This window comes from Spea bombifrons, chromosome 9 (genome assembly GCF_027358695.1).
Source record: "Spea bombifrons isolate aSpeBom1 chromosome 9, aSpeBom1.2.pri, whole genome shotgun sequence".
Taxonomy (NCBI): domain Eukaryota; kingdom Metazoa; phylum Chordata; class Amphibia; order Anura; family Pelobatidae; genus Spea; species Spea bombifrons.
Genome location: NC_071095.1, coordinates 41,595,519 through 41,611,806, shown reverse-complemented (window position 1 = coordinate 41,611,806; position 16,288 = coordinate 41,595,519). Strand labels below are relative to the sequence as shown.

Sequence of the window (16,288 nt, the reverse complement as noted above, 5' to 3'; positions counted from 1 at the left end):
TGCTCTGATTGAAAACCAAAATAGCATGACTTATATATTAGACACATAGCGCATGACTTCCTTAAAACTCTGTTGATGCATATTAGACTCAAGTGACATATATACACAGTGGTTGTGCGCTCTGAAGGCAATATCACTTCTTGTGCCCAATAAACTTTGGATCATGAGGATTCTTGACACAAGTCATGCTCTTCCGGCTAATAACCAAGACGTCTCCTTTTAGCACCCTAAGTCCAGTTTCCTATTTGTATCTCTAGTCATAGAATGCTCCTCAAATGTATTTAAAAATGTTATTATGCCTTAATTTGTGCAGAAAATGTGGAAACCATCTGCCATTTTGTATATTTTTGTTCCTTTCCTCATTTTATTTCCTATAAATCATTAGTTTGAGACATTAGCTCTGGGTTTTTGGAGTGTAGATCTTCTGACTAATAATTTTTGATGTTGCAATAACTTTGGCATGATTGTTATTCATGGTCTGCAAAGAAAACAAGTCACTTTAGTCTTCATTATAAACCACTTCCCTGGCATTTGTCCACAGTAATGGCAATAAGAGGATATGTCTTATTATGGTTTGTTCATTTTGAATATCAGTTTTGTTTCCCCACCTCTTCCAGTCTGTGCAATCTACAAATGACTGAATCATCTTAAGAGAGCGGAATAAATTCAGTTCTAAGCTGTTGGCTCTGTGTCCCCTATCGTCCGTGAAGCTGCCACACTATAACTTTAGGTCACATGGAGATTTATCCATGCACTAACAACCAATTTGTCCAAAGTGACCATTCAGTGGTGCCCAGCTCTTTGCTGTTCGGTGTTGGAATTCTGGGAAATATAATTGCACTTTTTATCTTATGGCAACACAAGCTTCGTGCCAAGGAGAAAAATACCTCTGTGTTCTATATTCTGGTAAGTGGACTGACCATCATGAATCTGTTGGGAAAATTCCTGGTCTGTCCTATGGTGCTGGCTGCTTATTCCAAAAATCAGACCTTGGTGGAGATGGCTGATGACCGTAAGCTATGCCACCTCTTTGGGTTTTTTATGTTATTTTTGGCTTGGCCCCTATACATCTGCTAGCCATGGCTATTGACTGTTGGATTGCTCTGGAATACCCCTCTGGAATAAAAAGGTTGGGTTTTGGGCACCTCTTATAATCAACATATTCAGCATTATTTTCTGTTCCATGCCCTTTCTGGGATTCGGTAAATATGAACAATATTGCCCTGGAACATGGTGTTTTATTCAACTTACACCGGATGCCTCCATTCCGGGTGCTCTGGCGTACTCTGTGACATATGGCACTTTCATGGGACTGCTCGTTTTCGCCATCATCTTCTTTAACATTTTAATCATGAAACACCTTTACCGGATGCACCAAGGTCAAAACCGAAGATGCAGAATGGATAGCAAAGTCACAAACAAACAAAAAGAAGATGGTAATCAAGTAGGCATGGAAGAGCTGGACCATCTCATCCTACTAGCAATCATCACAATTGCATTTGCTATTTGTTCAGTACCCCTAACTGTAAGTACATCTCAAGCCTGCCGACTAAACATTAATCAGCACTATGCTGAACAGTCAATAAATGATGTATAGTTCATCCTATGAATACCAGGAAAGATAAGTATGTCCTTTACCATTTGCAAAGCCTAATCTTCTAAAGATATCTATAACATGATCTACTTGTTTTACCTCTCACAGAGGTTCTGTGCCTATTTTCTTATTGTCTACCTGAGCCTGAGATTTATATGGTCTCCCCAAAAGAAGCAAAGCCATTTTTCTGGGAAATATGTCATGTGTCTTTCAAACATGACTGTTTTAATATGTTGGCTTTATGTTTCACGGTGCACAATTTGTCTGCTTTATAAAAGGCCTTAGCCCAATATTACCTATATATGCAATAAAATAGTGATTTCCATGTACTATATAAACCTTAAAACAAATAAAGCTAAAAAAAAAATGTAAATGAACGTACAGTACGTTTCTGAGTGTTTCTAAGCAAATACCTATAATAACTTAATATAATAACTATAATAAATCTGAACCATTTTAGACCCAACTATGCTTAGGACAAGCCAGGAATTTTATTCGTGGGAAAAACCAAAAGCCTCAATGTCGCGTGGGATCAGATGTTAAAAATTACTTTGTTCATCCTCACAGATGCCGCTCTACAGATCTAAATATTGACCCGTTTAAGTATAGCCCTGAACATATTATTTAAAGCTGGTTTTAAATGTCAGAGGTAAAAATGCCATAAACTCTAGTGTATCCCTATTCTAGCTGGAAAGATCAGATATAAAATGATCCTAAGCTGGTTAGGCATCATGGAAGTTGCTTTCCATAACAGCTACAGAGGCGGCCTGACATTAAATTACCAAAAGCAACACACGGATAACACTGACTTAAGCAGATATAATTATTCTCTCTTTTCAACACAAAGTTATATGGATTTTAATTTCGCCATCTGTAAAACATGATGGCAAATATTGTTTTAATTAGCTTTGTGTGCAAACAAGAATAGAACACACAGGAACCGATAGCACTTTGGACAAACCATGTCATCTCCTTGTGATCATCGGTGAGATGACATTATTCATTTATTGGCAGACGTCTCATACTTCTCTATTAATGATAACATACTTAACTAGTATGATTTTCTAGGACCAGGTCTTTAAACCATTCTGCTCAGAAAACAGTAACTTTTCAAAGACCCTGTAGGCAGAGATAAGGTATTTATGTAACTTGGCAGAAGTAATACCTATTTGCTCTTCATTGTGAGCTACCGAAATGTGCCTAGTCTGTCTTTAATATAAAAAAAATGAATGTAGTGGCAAACCACAATATCCATTACATTTTGCTTTGTCATAGTAACATGACTGTAAAAATGTATTTGACTCTTTATTAATCTGGGCTCATTTCACCACATCGGAAACGTAAGGAAGTTTTATTTTACCAAGACTGTGATCGATAAATGGAATAGCCTCCCATCAGAAGTGGTAAAGGCTATTGTAGTGTGGAAATTAAAAAATGCTTGGGATAGGCATAACGCTATCCTGAATCTAAGACAAGACTAAGGATTAAATACTGAGTCGTTACATGAGGAAAATGGGCAGACTAGAATGGCCGAATGGTTCTTATCTGCTGCCAAATTCTATGGTTCCATGTAAGAGAACAGAGGAGGGCTGGTACCTTCTGGCATGGGGGGCAGGTAAAGCCAAGTGGCCTTCCCCCCGGTAACTCACATATGCGCTGACACACATATTTACATACACATACACTCCCCCACACTTACACAAACTTAGACACACACTAGCACACACTCGAACACACAATCATGCTAACACACACTCCCACATACACATTTACACTCACACACAAACTCTTACACATACACTCTAGCTCCAACATATATACATACTCCCTCCCTTACTTTAACCAATGCATTTTTTCTGTGCAACAACCCAAAATTCATCACAAAGGGCCGGTCTGACTTGGACCAGCCGGGTCCAGGTCATACTGGCCCTTTGTGAAGACCTTTGGACCAATTGCCCCCCAGACCAGACTGCTTCTGAAGAAAAGATGGTTAGATATTGCAAGCAAGATGCAAACTGTTGGGAATTGCAGAAATGTATGACTAGGGTAGTGAGTCCTTCCTATGGTAGAAATGATCTCCTGGAAGAATCATGTAAACTTTGACCCAGGTCCTTCTAAACAGGAAGAGAGGCTAGATGATTCAGAAGTTGCCTTCTAAAGAAATACTATTTTTCCCATTATCGAGTCTTATAATCTAGTCTTCCAGTTACTTTGTCTGTCCCTGATTTTGCCTTTTCTTTGCCTAGCTTGCCCTTACTTTACAACGTAGGCAGGTCAGATTGTAAAGTTTCACAACAATACTGGCAGTAAAAATACCGTGTTGGCCCGAATATAGGCCGCACTTCCCCCCCCCCCACTTTAAGTCTTTAAAGTGGGGGTGCGGCCTATATTCGGGTTCTAGCGCCGGGCAGGCAGCGGGGTTAGGATACAGATCCCCCGCAGCGGTGCAGTGGACCTGTATCCTACTCTCTCTGATACGCTCAGACAGCCTCCCCTACCGGCACTTTCCACGGGGGGCATCGTGCGGACGTTCACCGGCAGCGGCGATGCGAGCGTAAACAACCTCCGCTACCGGAACGTCTGCACGATGTGCATTTAAAGCACATCTTGCAGATGTGCCGGCAGCGGAGGTTGTTTATACTTGCATCGCCGCTGCCGGTGAACGTCCGCGCGAACAATCTTCCTTGTTGGTACTTCCCGGAAGTGCCGGCACCGGAAGTTGAATACGTGTTATGCGTAGATGTCCCCCGCCGGCCCCGCAAGACCCCGTGGAGTCTGCACCGGTAAGTCTGGTGGGGGGGGCATCTTGGGGACAGAGTGGCAGCATATCTCGGGGGGGGTGTAGAGTGGCAGCATATCTCGGGGGGGTAGAGTGGCAGCATATCTCGGGGGGGGATAGAGTGGCAGCATATCTCGGGGATAGAGTGGCAGCATATCTCGGGGGGATAGAGTGGCAGCATATCTCGGGGGGATAGAGTGGCAGCATATCTCGGGGGGATAGAGTGGCAGCATATCTCGGGGGGGGGGCAGAAACTTTTTTCTTTAAAAAAGCACCTAACTTTTAGGGTGCGGCCTATATTCGGGTGCGGCCTATATCCGAGCCAATACGGTAAGTATTCATTAAAGTCATAAAATTCTACCTTCAGATGGTATCTGCTAGACATGAAAAAAGTGGAATAATCTTTGTATTTTTCTTAATATGTCACAACATTGCAATTACTAAATATATTAATTGACAAGCTAAACATTTTTTACTAATGGCTTTATTAATGTCCTAAAATTCTCTTCTCTAGGTGAGAGTATACATGGGAACATTTATGATTGAAAACAATTAATATTAAGACCTTATTGTTTTAAGACTGCTGTCAGTTAACTCAATGGTGGACCCTTGGATTTTCATCATCTGCAGGGCATCAAAGTTTCACATCGTTCTCCATGGACTTTACAAGAAGATTTACAGAAGGAGAGATGTTCAGCATCAGCTTCTTCAGCATCATCTAAAACCTTGCCTCAGACACACCATCGAGAAATGTTTTCCAAGTAACTACTCAAAACGAGCATGTTCTGAGAAATATATAACCTATTTTAAGTGATACTTCCTAATATAGTTCTCAGAAATGGAAATTATAGATTGGATTTAGTCTAGAATGAACAAGCTAACTAACTATTGAGGGCATAATATAACATTATTGTGTAATTCTGTGTATTCTGTCAAATCTATAGAAATGTTCTGTTTTGTCCTTAAAAGCTACATATGAAGATTTTTTTGTAGTGTTGGATGCAAATTGTACAAGATATGTGTTGGCTATTAAGAACTGGCTTGGGGATTGGGAGTGAAACAGGGCATTAAAATGTTCATGTTTACATATACCTGGGAACAGAGATGTAGCCACCTGTGCAGCCACCCTAAGCCCGAAATAGTCAGGGTACCAAGTGCAATAAAGGTTGATGTGTGCCTTTTAAAAATGTGACATATTTTATCCCGGCGCATCTTAAAGCTCCACAGTGCTTTTTAATGAAGTCTGAACTGGCACATCGTCCTTAACATAAATAGGCCAGTTGGGTAACCAGCCCATTGTGCAGCGGGACACCGGAAAGGGCTTTGTACCAGTGGGGCTGACACACAACGAGTGGGCCTAGGCAAGAATACATCATTGCCGGGAATTTGACCCGGGTCAGTCTCCTCTTTTTTGGGGGCAGTGGACTGGTGTTTAGGCTGTCAGGAGCTAGCCCTACCCCACGTGTGGATAGAAGGGGGAGAGATCCAGATAACTAGGAAGTTTATGTGTTTAAACAGAAAAGGCACAGAAGAGAGCTCCTTTGTATTCTCTTGTTATTCTGTATCAGGTAATCTTTTTTTGTGTGCTTGTCTGTCAGGAAAAAAAACACAAGTACTACGCAAGCAATTAGACTCAAGTACAGCAATCGTAAGAGATCCTCACCGAGAGTCCTTAGGAAAGGTTATGCATTAGGCTATTAAAGTATTTTGCTGACTTTCTTGTTGAATTCTTATGTTTCTTTATGAATTCAGCAAGCTATCAAGGCCAGCCGAGGGTTGGGGCATAAACTTCTGTGACCCTTGGTACAATACCAGTGTTTAATATAAATGTTAAACAAACTCACAGGTACAGGTTCAAATTCTTATACTTTCTTAGTAAATTAATCTGTTGAGAGTATGGAATATGATATTCTTAATTCTAAATCCATGGCACGTCACTTCTTATATTCTAATGTTTGCTGGAAGTTTTAGGGCATAGTTTACTAGGCAAAGTGTCTCCTTTCCTCTACTCCTTACCTCTCCTGAGCCTTCACGTAGTACTTGGAAAGTGGAAGAATAAATCAGTCCCTGGCTCGGGTAATTAAGCCAGGGACTGGCTTAAACTTAAATATCATAAAGGAGAGGAGAGGTTACTCTTAACACTGTTTTCGGCATGGCTCAAGTCAATAGCAGCTGCCTGACTAGGGTGGAAACTATTGTTTTATCTTTGTGGAAATATATTATGTGTGGAAAATAGAAAAAAAAGATAAATATACGTATAAAGCCTATAAGCCAGACTGCAATAATTCATAATGCTTGAGAATCTTTTGTGTTGAACAAGACGTCTTGGCAGAAGACAAACCCCGCTGGCTCCAGCATACAGTTTTACATAAAAAACCTGAAATGAATTATAGATCAGCTCCCACCTGCTTTATTTTGACTAAGCTCTGTATTTTGTTATGATACGGGTCTGTAAGTATTTTTAGAAATTTGACACATGGCAAAAAAAGGAAACTTATTAAATAGAATAATGATTCTCCAAATGTGCTTCCCATAATAACCTATTGTCAACAGAATGCCTTGAGGAGCATGAGAGTATTACATTCTGTTACAGAATATATAACCTTCCAATGAAATGCTTCATAACATCATACAAACCTACAGCTTTCACACGGCTAAAGATGAATTACAGTAGTAATACCAATACAAACAAGTTATTTAGAATGGAAGAGAACGCATATCAGGGTACATTATTCTAAACTTCTGGATTATGTTGCTAAAATGTGGGGGACATTGAACTTGAGTTGAACTTGACAGACGTAAATCAGTGGATTCTGTATTGGCAGACACACAATTGGGAGATTGTTGTAGAATTTGAAGACTGTTTCAATAGGTGTTTGGTTTTCAGCTTAACTTGGTAGGAACCCATAACTGCTGATCAGCTGAACTGTTCACTGGCAGTTCTAGAACTTTATTCCAGCAGGATCAACCTTACTGAGGGAAAGAAAAAAGATATTGGCAGTGTGAGGGGCCACAGTGTCATATATATATATATATATATATATATATATATATATATATATATATATATATATATATATATATATATATAAAAAAATAGGGATGAAAATCAGTGCACAAGGAGGCCCTTGACAGGTCTCCTCTCTAAAGTTAAGACAGGACAGAAGTGTGGTAAATTCTCCAATCTGTTTCGAATAACCTACCTCCCGAGTTCCTTAAAAAACTGCTACCTAGAACTGATGCTGATTTGAAGGCAAAATGTTGTCACACCAAATATTGTTTTGATTTTTTTTTTCATTTCACTCACTTTGCAGCTTGTTAAATGATAAAAAAAAGAACTATTCTATTTTTGAAAGCATTCTTACTTTATAGTATGTTTTACACCTGCCTTAAACTTTTACACAATACTGTATATATATATATATTATATAGAACATATTGTATATATCATATTAGTTGATGCTAGTTGACATATTTTTTTGGTGTCTTTTCTTATGACGTACTCATTGTGGGTATGAACCTCGGCCTGACCTAGGGCACCACAAGAAAAAATTAAGCAGTGCTTCATCATCACCCACTACCATTGTCAAAATGATGTCCTGTTTTGACTATAGGAAGGGGACTTCTCTGTGGTGGTCCAACAATAAGGACCTCCACTTGTACTGATTTCCACCACTTTTCCCTTGAGCAGCCGCGTTCTGAAAACCACTAGGATATGATGTTTTTTTATGAGTATGCACCAACACCACGTTTGGTATATGGCCTATATATTTTGAGGGTTTGCTGTAACTTTAAAACAACATCTGCTTCTATAAAAACAATTTTAGAGTTAATTAACTCAATAAAACTTAAAAGATCTTTTGTATTGTTTTATTTAAATATTTCTTGATGTTAGCAAGGGGCAAATAAAACTATTATAAAAAAAAAATCACACCAAATAGAAAGAGTCTGCCGTTTTCTAAATTAAATTTAACTTGCCAATGCTTTGTTTGGGAATTCTGTACAATGGCTGCTTTTATGGAATGTGAAAAACTGTTTGTGATCTGTAATCCTTATGTATTATATTGTTTTAACAGATTCAGCTTATAATCATTTCCAAACAGTCCACAGAAACCATGCAAAACTACGTTTTCCTTTAATTAGCGTATGTTCCAGTTCTTCCTTGATCATGTTGTTGCGGTACTTTCATTAGTTCACAAATCACTATCATCTGTGTTTAATTTAAAGTTACATTCTTTGGGTACGAAGCCGAGACAGTTCAGTAAATCTGAAAACGTCTCCTCTATTTTCTCATAAGATGTTTTTTTTATTATGGTTCACGAACATTATTAATTTCATCAGGCTTAACAGAATTTATTTTAGGCGTGTCTCTAATTCTTATTTTTTGGACTCATAACTAAGGCAACAAATATTTCAGCGAAAGGAGCCTTTTTGCTTTGCTCAGGGTTCACTGCCTTAATGGTTCCCGTGCATGCAAGCCCACCATTTTGCACACATGTCTATAATCAAAGTAGACCGCGATTCCGTTTGGGAATTCAGGGATGGAGCAGGGCTTCAATGTCAGCACGGATTAAATAGAGGGAGAGTGGCAGCCAAGTACGGTATATGTTTCCTGATGTTTTATTATTATTGTTAGAAATATTTATGTATATAGCACCATCATATCCAGCGGTGCTGTACAACAGGTAAGCGGGACAGTTATTCCCTTTTTATTTTATTACTACATCTACTTTTGACATTGTGCTGGTTTCTGAAAGTGATTGTTTTTATAAGCTTCAAGACAGAATGTCTAATTCAGGAACAATGCGTTGTTTGGCCAATATGGCCATCGTCTTGTAGGAGTTACAGTTATAGTTACAATGTTGGTCCTATTTGTAAAAAAAATGTATAAACAATTTTGAAAAGTGCTATTCAAGAAAAAAAAAGGAAATCCTTTGCCTGTTTTTCATATAACAGAGGCTTTTCTTTGTTTTTCTAATTGCCCTTGAACTTTATTGAAACAAAAAATATGTTCAAATATGGAGTGTTACGTGTTTTATGATCTGCAATTATCCTTAAAAAACAGTCTTCAGTACAAATCTTTATGAATGGTTCCTCTTAGCTTGCTCATTTAAAAATTGTAGTCTATCTTTCTACAGATGAGGGCTAGGTCTGGTGTGTGACTTCCATGCTCTATTTATACACATTCAACACATTTGTTGGTCCTTGATCTTTTATTTAAGTGGGTCACACAAGGCCAGCTGATGATTAAACACGTGAGACTACATTCCGAAAAAATTGAGACTGCGAATGAATGCCATGAAAACAATTACCAGGCTTCTGGGGCAGCCTTAGAGGCGGAGGTTGCCAAGTTCTGTCCATTCCCTGCCTTCACGTGCCCTACGCATTTGTACAAACCCCATGTATAAGTAAAACCATTACTGACGCATTAAAGTCCAGTTCAGTGGCTTGGTAGGATTTGGTCGAAGGCCTCTAATAACACATGACTCCACTTTTGGCTCGAATTGAGCACCACAACAGCTGGAATGTCGGAAGCTGTCTTTCCATGTCTATGAGTCACTATATTTAAGCATTTCCCAGTGTTGGTGAGTTTTATCCTCTCTTCTTAAAAGTCAGAGGAATAATTAAGCAATTCATTTCCTCGCTATGAATGCAGTGGGAAATAATTGCACGTGTACGTTATGAAACTAGTTATTACGGCTGGTGGCCTGTATTTGATCTGGAGATTTAGAGTACTTGTTCTGCCACAGACACAGTTCAGAGAGGATAACTTCAGCAAACAAATTACTAACTCTAAAGAGACAGTATCATTAACAAAAAGGAAGTTACAACACAAGCCTGTGTCATTTCACAAGTAGTTGGTAAATGGCCAAGCTATGGACTAATCATATTCCTTACATTTCATCTAAGATATTGAACTGACCTTATCCAAGTCAATAGATTTCAATCAATTCAAGTAACTCTTCCAACCGTACGCTTCATTTGCAGTAATTCTGTTTTATAGTAGCTGTACTTAGTGAATCATTTGCAAACTTTGAAATATTTACTGGGATAATAAACCGGTGATTGGTTTGTGATTATCTAAAGATAAAAAAGATGGCATTTTTATGCCAGTGCGATTAAAATATAATCCAGACGGATAAAAGACTACCATGTGTTCCAGGAAACTACTTTTGCAAGGCATCTGGTTAACAGTCTAAGTACCAGATACATTTGATGCTGCAACATAGCATTACAAGTACAATGCATTAATGGGGTTAATGAAGCCATCAGTATCATTTAGAGTGCAGGCTTGATTGAGGGCTGCTATATTGGATTGTCTCTATTTTTTTCCTTGAAAGGTACGTATTGTTTCTAATACTGTGGATTTTGTTATTGCTACATCAAAAGCTTCTTTTGTCCAAATTTGGAGGACTGTTGGGGTCTCAAGCTAGGAACAGGGGTGCAGAGACATACAATAATTAGCTACTAGCTAGTTGCTGTTGGTGATCATCTCTTCAAAATGTGAATCAGGAGAATCCAGTTTCATAGTCAGACAGAGGTACATAGGAGAAAGAACATTCCCAACAGTAGATCTCCATGAGTAGCAGATGTTGGAACTCAAGAACAAATGAGATCCATTCCCTTATCGTGCATCCTTATGCACCTCACGAAATATAGAATTTGACAGAACCATTCGGCCATCTCGCTTCTCAATTTTTCCTACTGTAGAAAATTCAAACCTTATTCCATCCTTGGTCTTGTCTTAGATGCAGTATAGGCTTATGCCTATATTCTGTACTATACTGTATTAAGTTCTACCACTTCTGCTGGGAGGCTGTTGCCTTATGTTACATCGCATCTAAGCTTCAAAAACTCTAGTTTCTGATAAGAGTAGGTTCTCACCCTATTGAGAATGTGCCTTGACGTGGCGGGTGAGCTTAATTATGCTTTGGCCAATTCATATAACCAAAACCTCTCATTTATATTATGTTTACATATTTGTTGCCAACTTTATTAGAGTAAGAAGCGCAGACAGTTTTTGTTTTTTGTATACATTGTACAGCCAACACACTGTTTCTTGCAGCATGCTTACACCTGTTTGGTAGGCCTCATATTACACATTTGCTTATTTGCATATTACACATTTTTTCTTTTCTCTGATAAGAGAAACCCAACCTGACCGGGCAAGGTGCGCACCAAGGATTGCCTTGGCCAGACACAAATAAGACACTTTATGTTTAATATGTTAAGTGTCTGGATTGACAAAAGACCTGGTGGATCAAATGTTTATATTTAAGTCTCTTTTCCAGTCCATCTGCCTATTTCGCTGCCACTCATCACACACACATGTTTATAAAGTGAATCCAAGCATCTCTAATAATAACATAAGAAATATTACAATCGTCAGATTTTTCCAAGTCAGGAAAATTTCCCACTAGACCACCTGACTGAGCTAAATTAATTCCTACTTACGTCAGGCTGTGACGGAAATTGCAGACAGGGTGGCCGGCCCTTCTGTACATATGCCATATGTTAAACCTATAACATAATTTGTGTCACCAAAAATTCTAAGTGGTGTGACGGGAATTTCCAATTTACAACTGCATGTTTCATTTATTAAAAATGGTGTTATAATAATGAACTGCATAAGAACAGAAAAAAATTCTTACAAAGAAAGTCCCTTTCGCGGCTTAAAGGGAAAATAAAACCAGATTTTTATCGATTCTGACCTACATTACCGATACAGCAGTGGGGTTTCAAAGAGAAACAAATGATAGGTGTTTAATTTAAGCATTTCTTACATATTCTAAACTATAAGTATACCCAGTTTAGGATTTATTTTCCCACCTCTCACCAACACAGATGTCCCAATGTGGACTCCTAGAATGATGGGGTTCCCTGAGCATCACAAAAGTTCTTCCAACCTGCCAGCTAAACCCTAAATAAAGCTAAAAGATTAATACTATTTCAAATTATTATAACTATATTTATGTTTCTTATTAAAATATCAACTACAGGTGCTCCAGAAAAGACAGCTGCAAAACATAGTCAGTGTAGATCTATCCACAGGGTTAAAGATCAAACACATTCAGAGGCATTAAATCAGGCAACAACATAAAAAGACAAATGAGTTAAAACACCTGGTTTATATGTTCCTCAAATTATTCAGACTGTCACAAAAGAATTTCAGGATTACGATTGTTTGGTTTTTTTAAAAAATAATTATTGTATATTCCTCTCATTATTTTTTAATGTATCATGTAAATGTTGAAAGACTAACAGGCCGCGCCATTTGCAAATTCCATCATATTCTGACATAGTTTGGTATGGTGCTGTTATGTGGGAAATTCGTCACCTTATTAAGAACTGTGTCTGGATTCATTTAAACAAATTAGTAACTAAGTGGACTTGAAAAAGTAGGTATCAATGTACATCATGGGGTTAGTCCTTCATGATATAATAATATTAATATATTAATAATAAAGTAAAAAAAAAAAAAAAATAAATGTCACCAATCCTGTGAATAAGCCCCCAAAACACAAAATATCTAAAATAAAATGTATTTTGTTTTATTTTATTTATTATATATATATATATATATATATATATATATATATATATATATATATATATATATATATATATATATATACACACACAATGGATATATATATACAATGGATTATAAAATAACATAAAAATACCCTAATACTAAAATGCTAAATCTCCCTAAAGTGAGATACACAAATAAATAAAGTGGGAAACCAGCCATACATAATGCTATTTTAAGACTAGCCTTGTCCTGTCTCGATTGCCAATTAAAATATTACTACATTTTTGGAACCACAAAAAAGTTCTGTTAATCACATTGGGAGTTCCAGTTTTTGTGTATTTTGTAAATGAATAAGTGCATCCCTGTGGGAAAAATGAGCATGGCAAGAATCATAAGTGGGTGTCTGAAAATGATTCTATTTCAAAATCCAGGAAAACTCCCATGTCCCTGTTAGCGGCGTGGTAAATGAATTATACTCTGCTATTTAAAGCCAATTTTTTTTAAAAAAACAAACGCTATCCAAACATGTTTAAATATCTCTTTGGTTTCATGGACTAGGTTAACGAGGAATAACATTGGAAACATAGAACCTGCCCATTTGGCCCATCCAGTCTTCTCGTTAAGTCCCTGGTCTTGTCTTATATTCAGGATAGACATATCCTATGCATGTTTAACTTGCCTCACTCTACTACCACTCACTCACTCACTCTACTACCACTCACTCTACCAATCACTTGGAGTCGGAGAGCTGTTTCACTTATCTACCACCCTCCTTGTATTGCATATAATCCTTGAATCCTCTAGTTTTAGACTAGGCACCTGTAGAGCCAAGTATAATTATTTGTACCCTTTGATGTCTACAAGGTAGGGGTTATAATTCCCATATGGCAGGGCAGCCCTAGTCAGCAATATGTTAAAATGATATGTGTCCTGGAAAACATGGCTGATGTGACCACACAATATATAAATACCGTATTGGCCCTATTTTAGGACGCACTTTTTTCCCGTAATTTAAATCTTTAAAGTGGGGGTGCGGCCTATAATCAAGGTTTAGCATTTTTACCTTTTCCAGGGTGTCTGGAAGACAGAAGACTGCAGAGCGCTTTGGGTAGTGCGGTCCGGCAAAAATGCAGTCCCCCGGCAACGCGCGCAGGAACTTTCGTTCCACCCTGATTCTTGATTCTCAACGTTGATGTAGATGAGGCAGACTGGTGCAGGAAGTGGAGGTCAGGTCTGCATCTACCATACATGTTTTTCTTTAACCCCTTAATGACAAAGCCTGTACATGTATGGGCTCAAAATGCATTGTTTTCAATGGGTTTTGGGACAGCCCATTGTCCTTAAGGGGTTAAAATAGCACCAAACTATAAGGGTGCGGAGTCAACCTGTGTGTGTAAAGAAAGGGTCACATGACCTCAGATTAAAGAAGCCCCAGTGCACCAGCACCATCAGGAAGACTAAGGAACTACATGTGTAATCATACATTTCAGGTACAGGTAGGAGGACACCTGTGTTGGGGTGTGGCAGGAGGTGGAGAGAGGAGGAGCCCATAACAGAAGTGGGTCAGAACATGGCCATCTTCTTACCTTCTCGGAAGAGCCAAGCTTCAGGGTATCACTTGGTGGCCACAGCACAGACTTCTATTGATTTCACTGCTCCCTGGGTCATTCCGCGGAGATAAGAGGCTCTCCCCCACTGGTCCCTGATCCCCACTGCCTGCGAAAATAGACCAGTGGGGCAGCTAACTGGGACAGTGCCCTAAAAATAGGGACTGTCCTGTGAAAACCAGGACTGTTGGGAGGTATGATATATCATATATTATTGTTTTCTATCCAAAGCTGAATCAAACATTTCTGATTCCTGACCCATCTTTAAAAATTAGTCTATTTAACTTCCTGCCAGTCCATTAGTGCCATTCACGCTGAGTATTTAAACTACTCCAGGAGACTGGCGCGGAGGGGAACGTCTGCCCCTAATGGATGCAATTAGTGACATATTTATTGCAATGCACAGCGTACTCTGACAAGTGTTAATGCACATATTTTATTCTGCAAACCAGGGCTCAAAAGTCTTTCCACGCATAGCCTCTTAATATAACATCTACACTCTAACTCTACTCTACAAGTGAATACAAGTCTAATATAATAACAAAGAAACGTACCGGTATGGTGGGGGGTATCACGTTTTTTACACAGCGCTAAAAGAAATCTTCATCAAGTAAAAACTTGTTTAGATGTGAAAACATTAACATAAAAACTGGATATAAGTAGAAGTGATGTAAGGAAGTCTTACTTTAATAAGGGTGTGGTAGATACGTGAAACAGCCTCCCAGCAGAAGTGGTTGAGGTTAATACAGTGAGGGAATGTAAACACTTATGGAACTGGCATATGACTTGAATCTAAGACAAGAAAAATGGGGGGGAATTGGTCTTATGAATTGTCAAATTCTATATTTTTTTATAGAGATTTCAAATAACACATTTCTAGGGTATGCACAAAGAATACAACCACCAACTATCAATAGTGACCAGAAAGTATTAGGCATCACTAGCTCTATGGGTGAGTAGGATTTCTGTTAGGAGTCCCCAACCCGCTACAAACTCCAGGTCCGTGAATTAGCCTGTCTCACTATAGGGAACAAATGGCCGGTATTCCAGCATTCAAGAAAAGAGGCACCTACAGGTTGTAGATGGTTGCAGAAAATAGAAAACACAGCACAAGTTGTCGAGTCTGTTCCTGAGTTCATGGCGCTGAAGCAGGGCAAAGAATTTAAATGTATTTTGTACAATCACTTGCAGAAAAGTATTATCACACCTGCCACCATTCAAGACTTCTCTGGTAATGTGGAAGTGATGTATGGGGTCAGCAGTGACGTCCTGGACCCCAACAGCACTGTGCATGCCTCCAACACGTTTCCCAAAATTACGAGAAGGGAAGTACGCCCTAAAAAGCATATACATTCAGATTTGCGGAGCTGCAGAATCAGGGGACACCCAGCAAACACCTAGCTAGGGCATAAATATTGGGGATTCCGTCACACTATATGGCCATATATCGCTTTGCCCACCACTGCGTCAAAGCACCCCAAGTTTGGCGAGTCCTATCTAACCCTAAACATGTTTCACTGGGAGCAGGGGGTTACCAGTCTGTAGGGATACTGGTTGGGAAAGCTGTCCTGTTATCAGGATTGCCCTGACTACATTGTGATGGTTGGCAAATTATGTTCCTACCCCCTTCTTACTGAGTTGAAAAGAAGAATTTTAAATCAGGAGTGAGAAAGCTTGGAATGGCTCACGATCCGAAGAATACGACATCATCTGTAAAACACGCTGGAAGCAGTGTGGTGGCGTGGGCATGCATGGCTTCTGGTGGCACTGGG

General features: G+C 38.8%; 1 pseudogene; it reads left to right on the top strand.

Moving 5' to 3' along the window:
* Positions 1-735: 735 nt before the first annotated feature.
* LOC128504431 (prostaglandin D2 receptor-like) lies at positions 736-6,066 on the top strand (annotated as a pseudogene).
* The last annotated feature ends 10,222 nt before the right edge of the window (positions 6,067-16,288 follow it).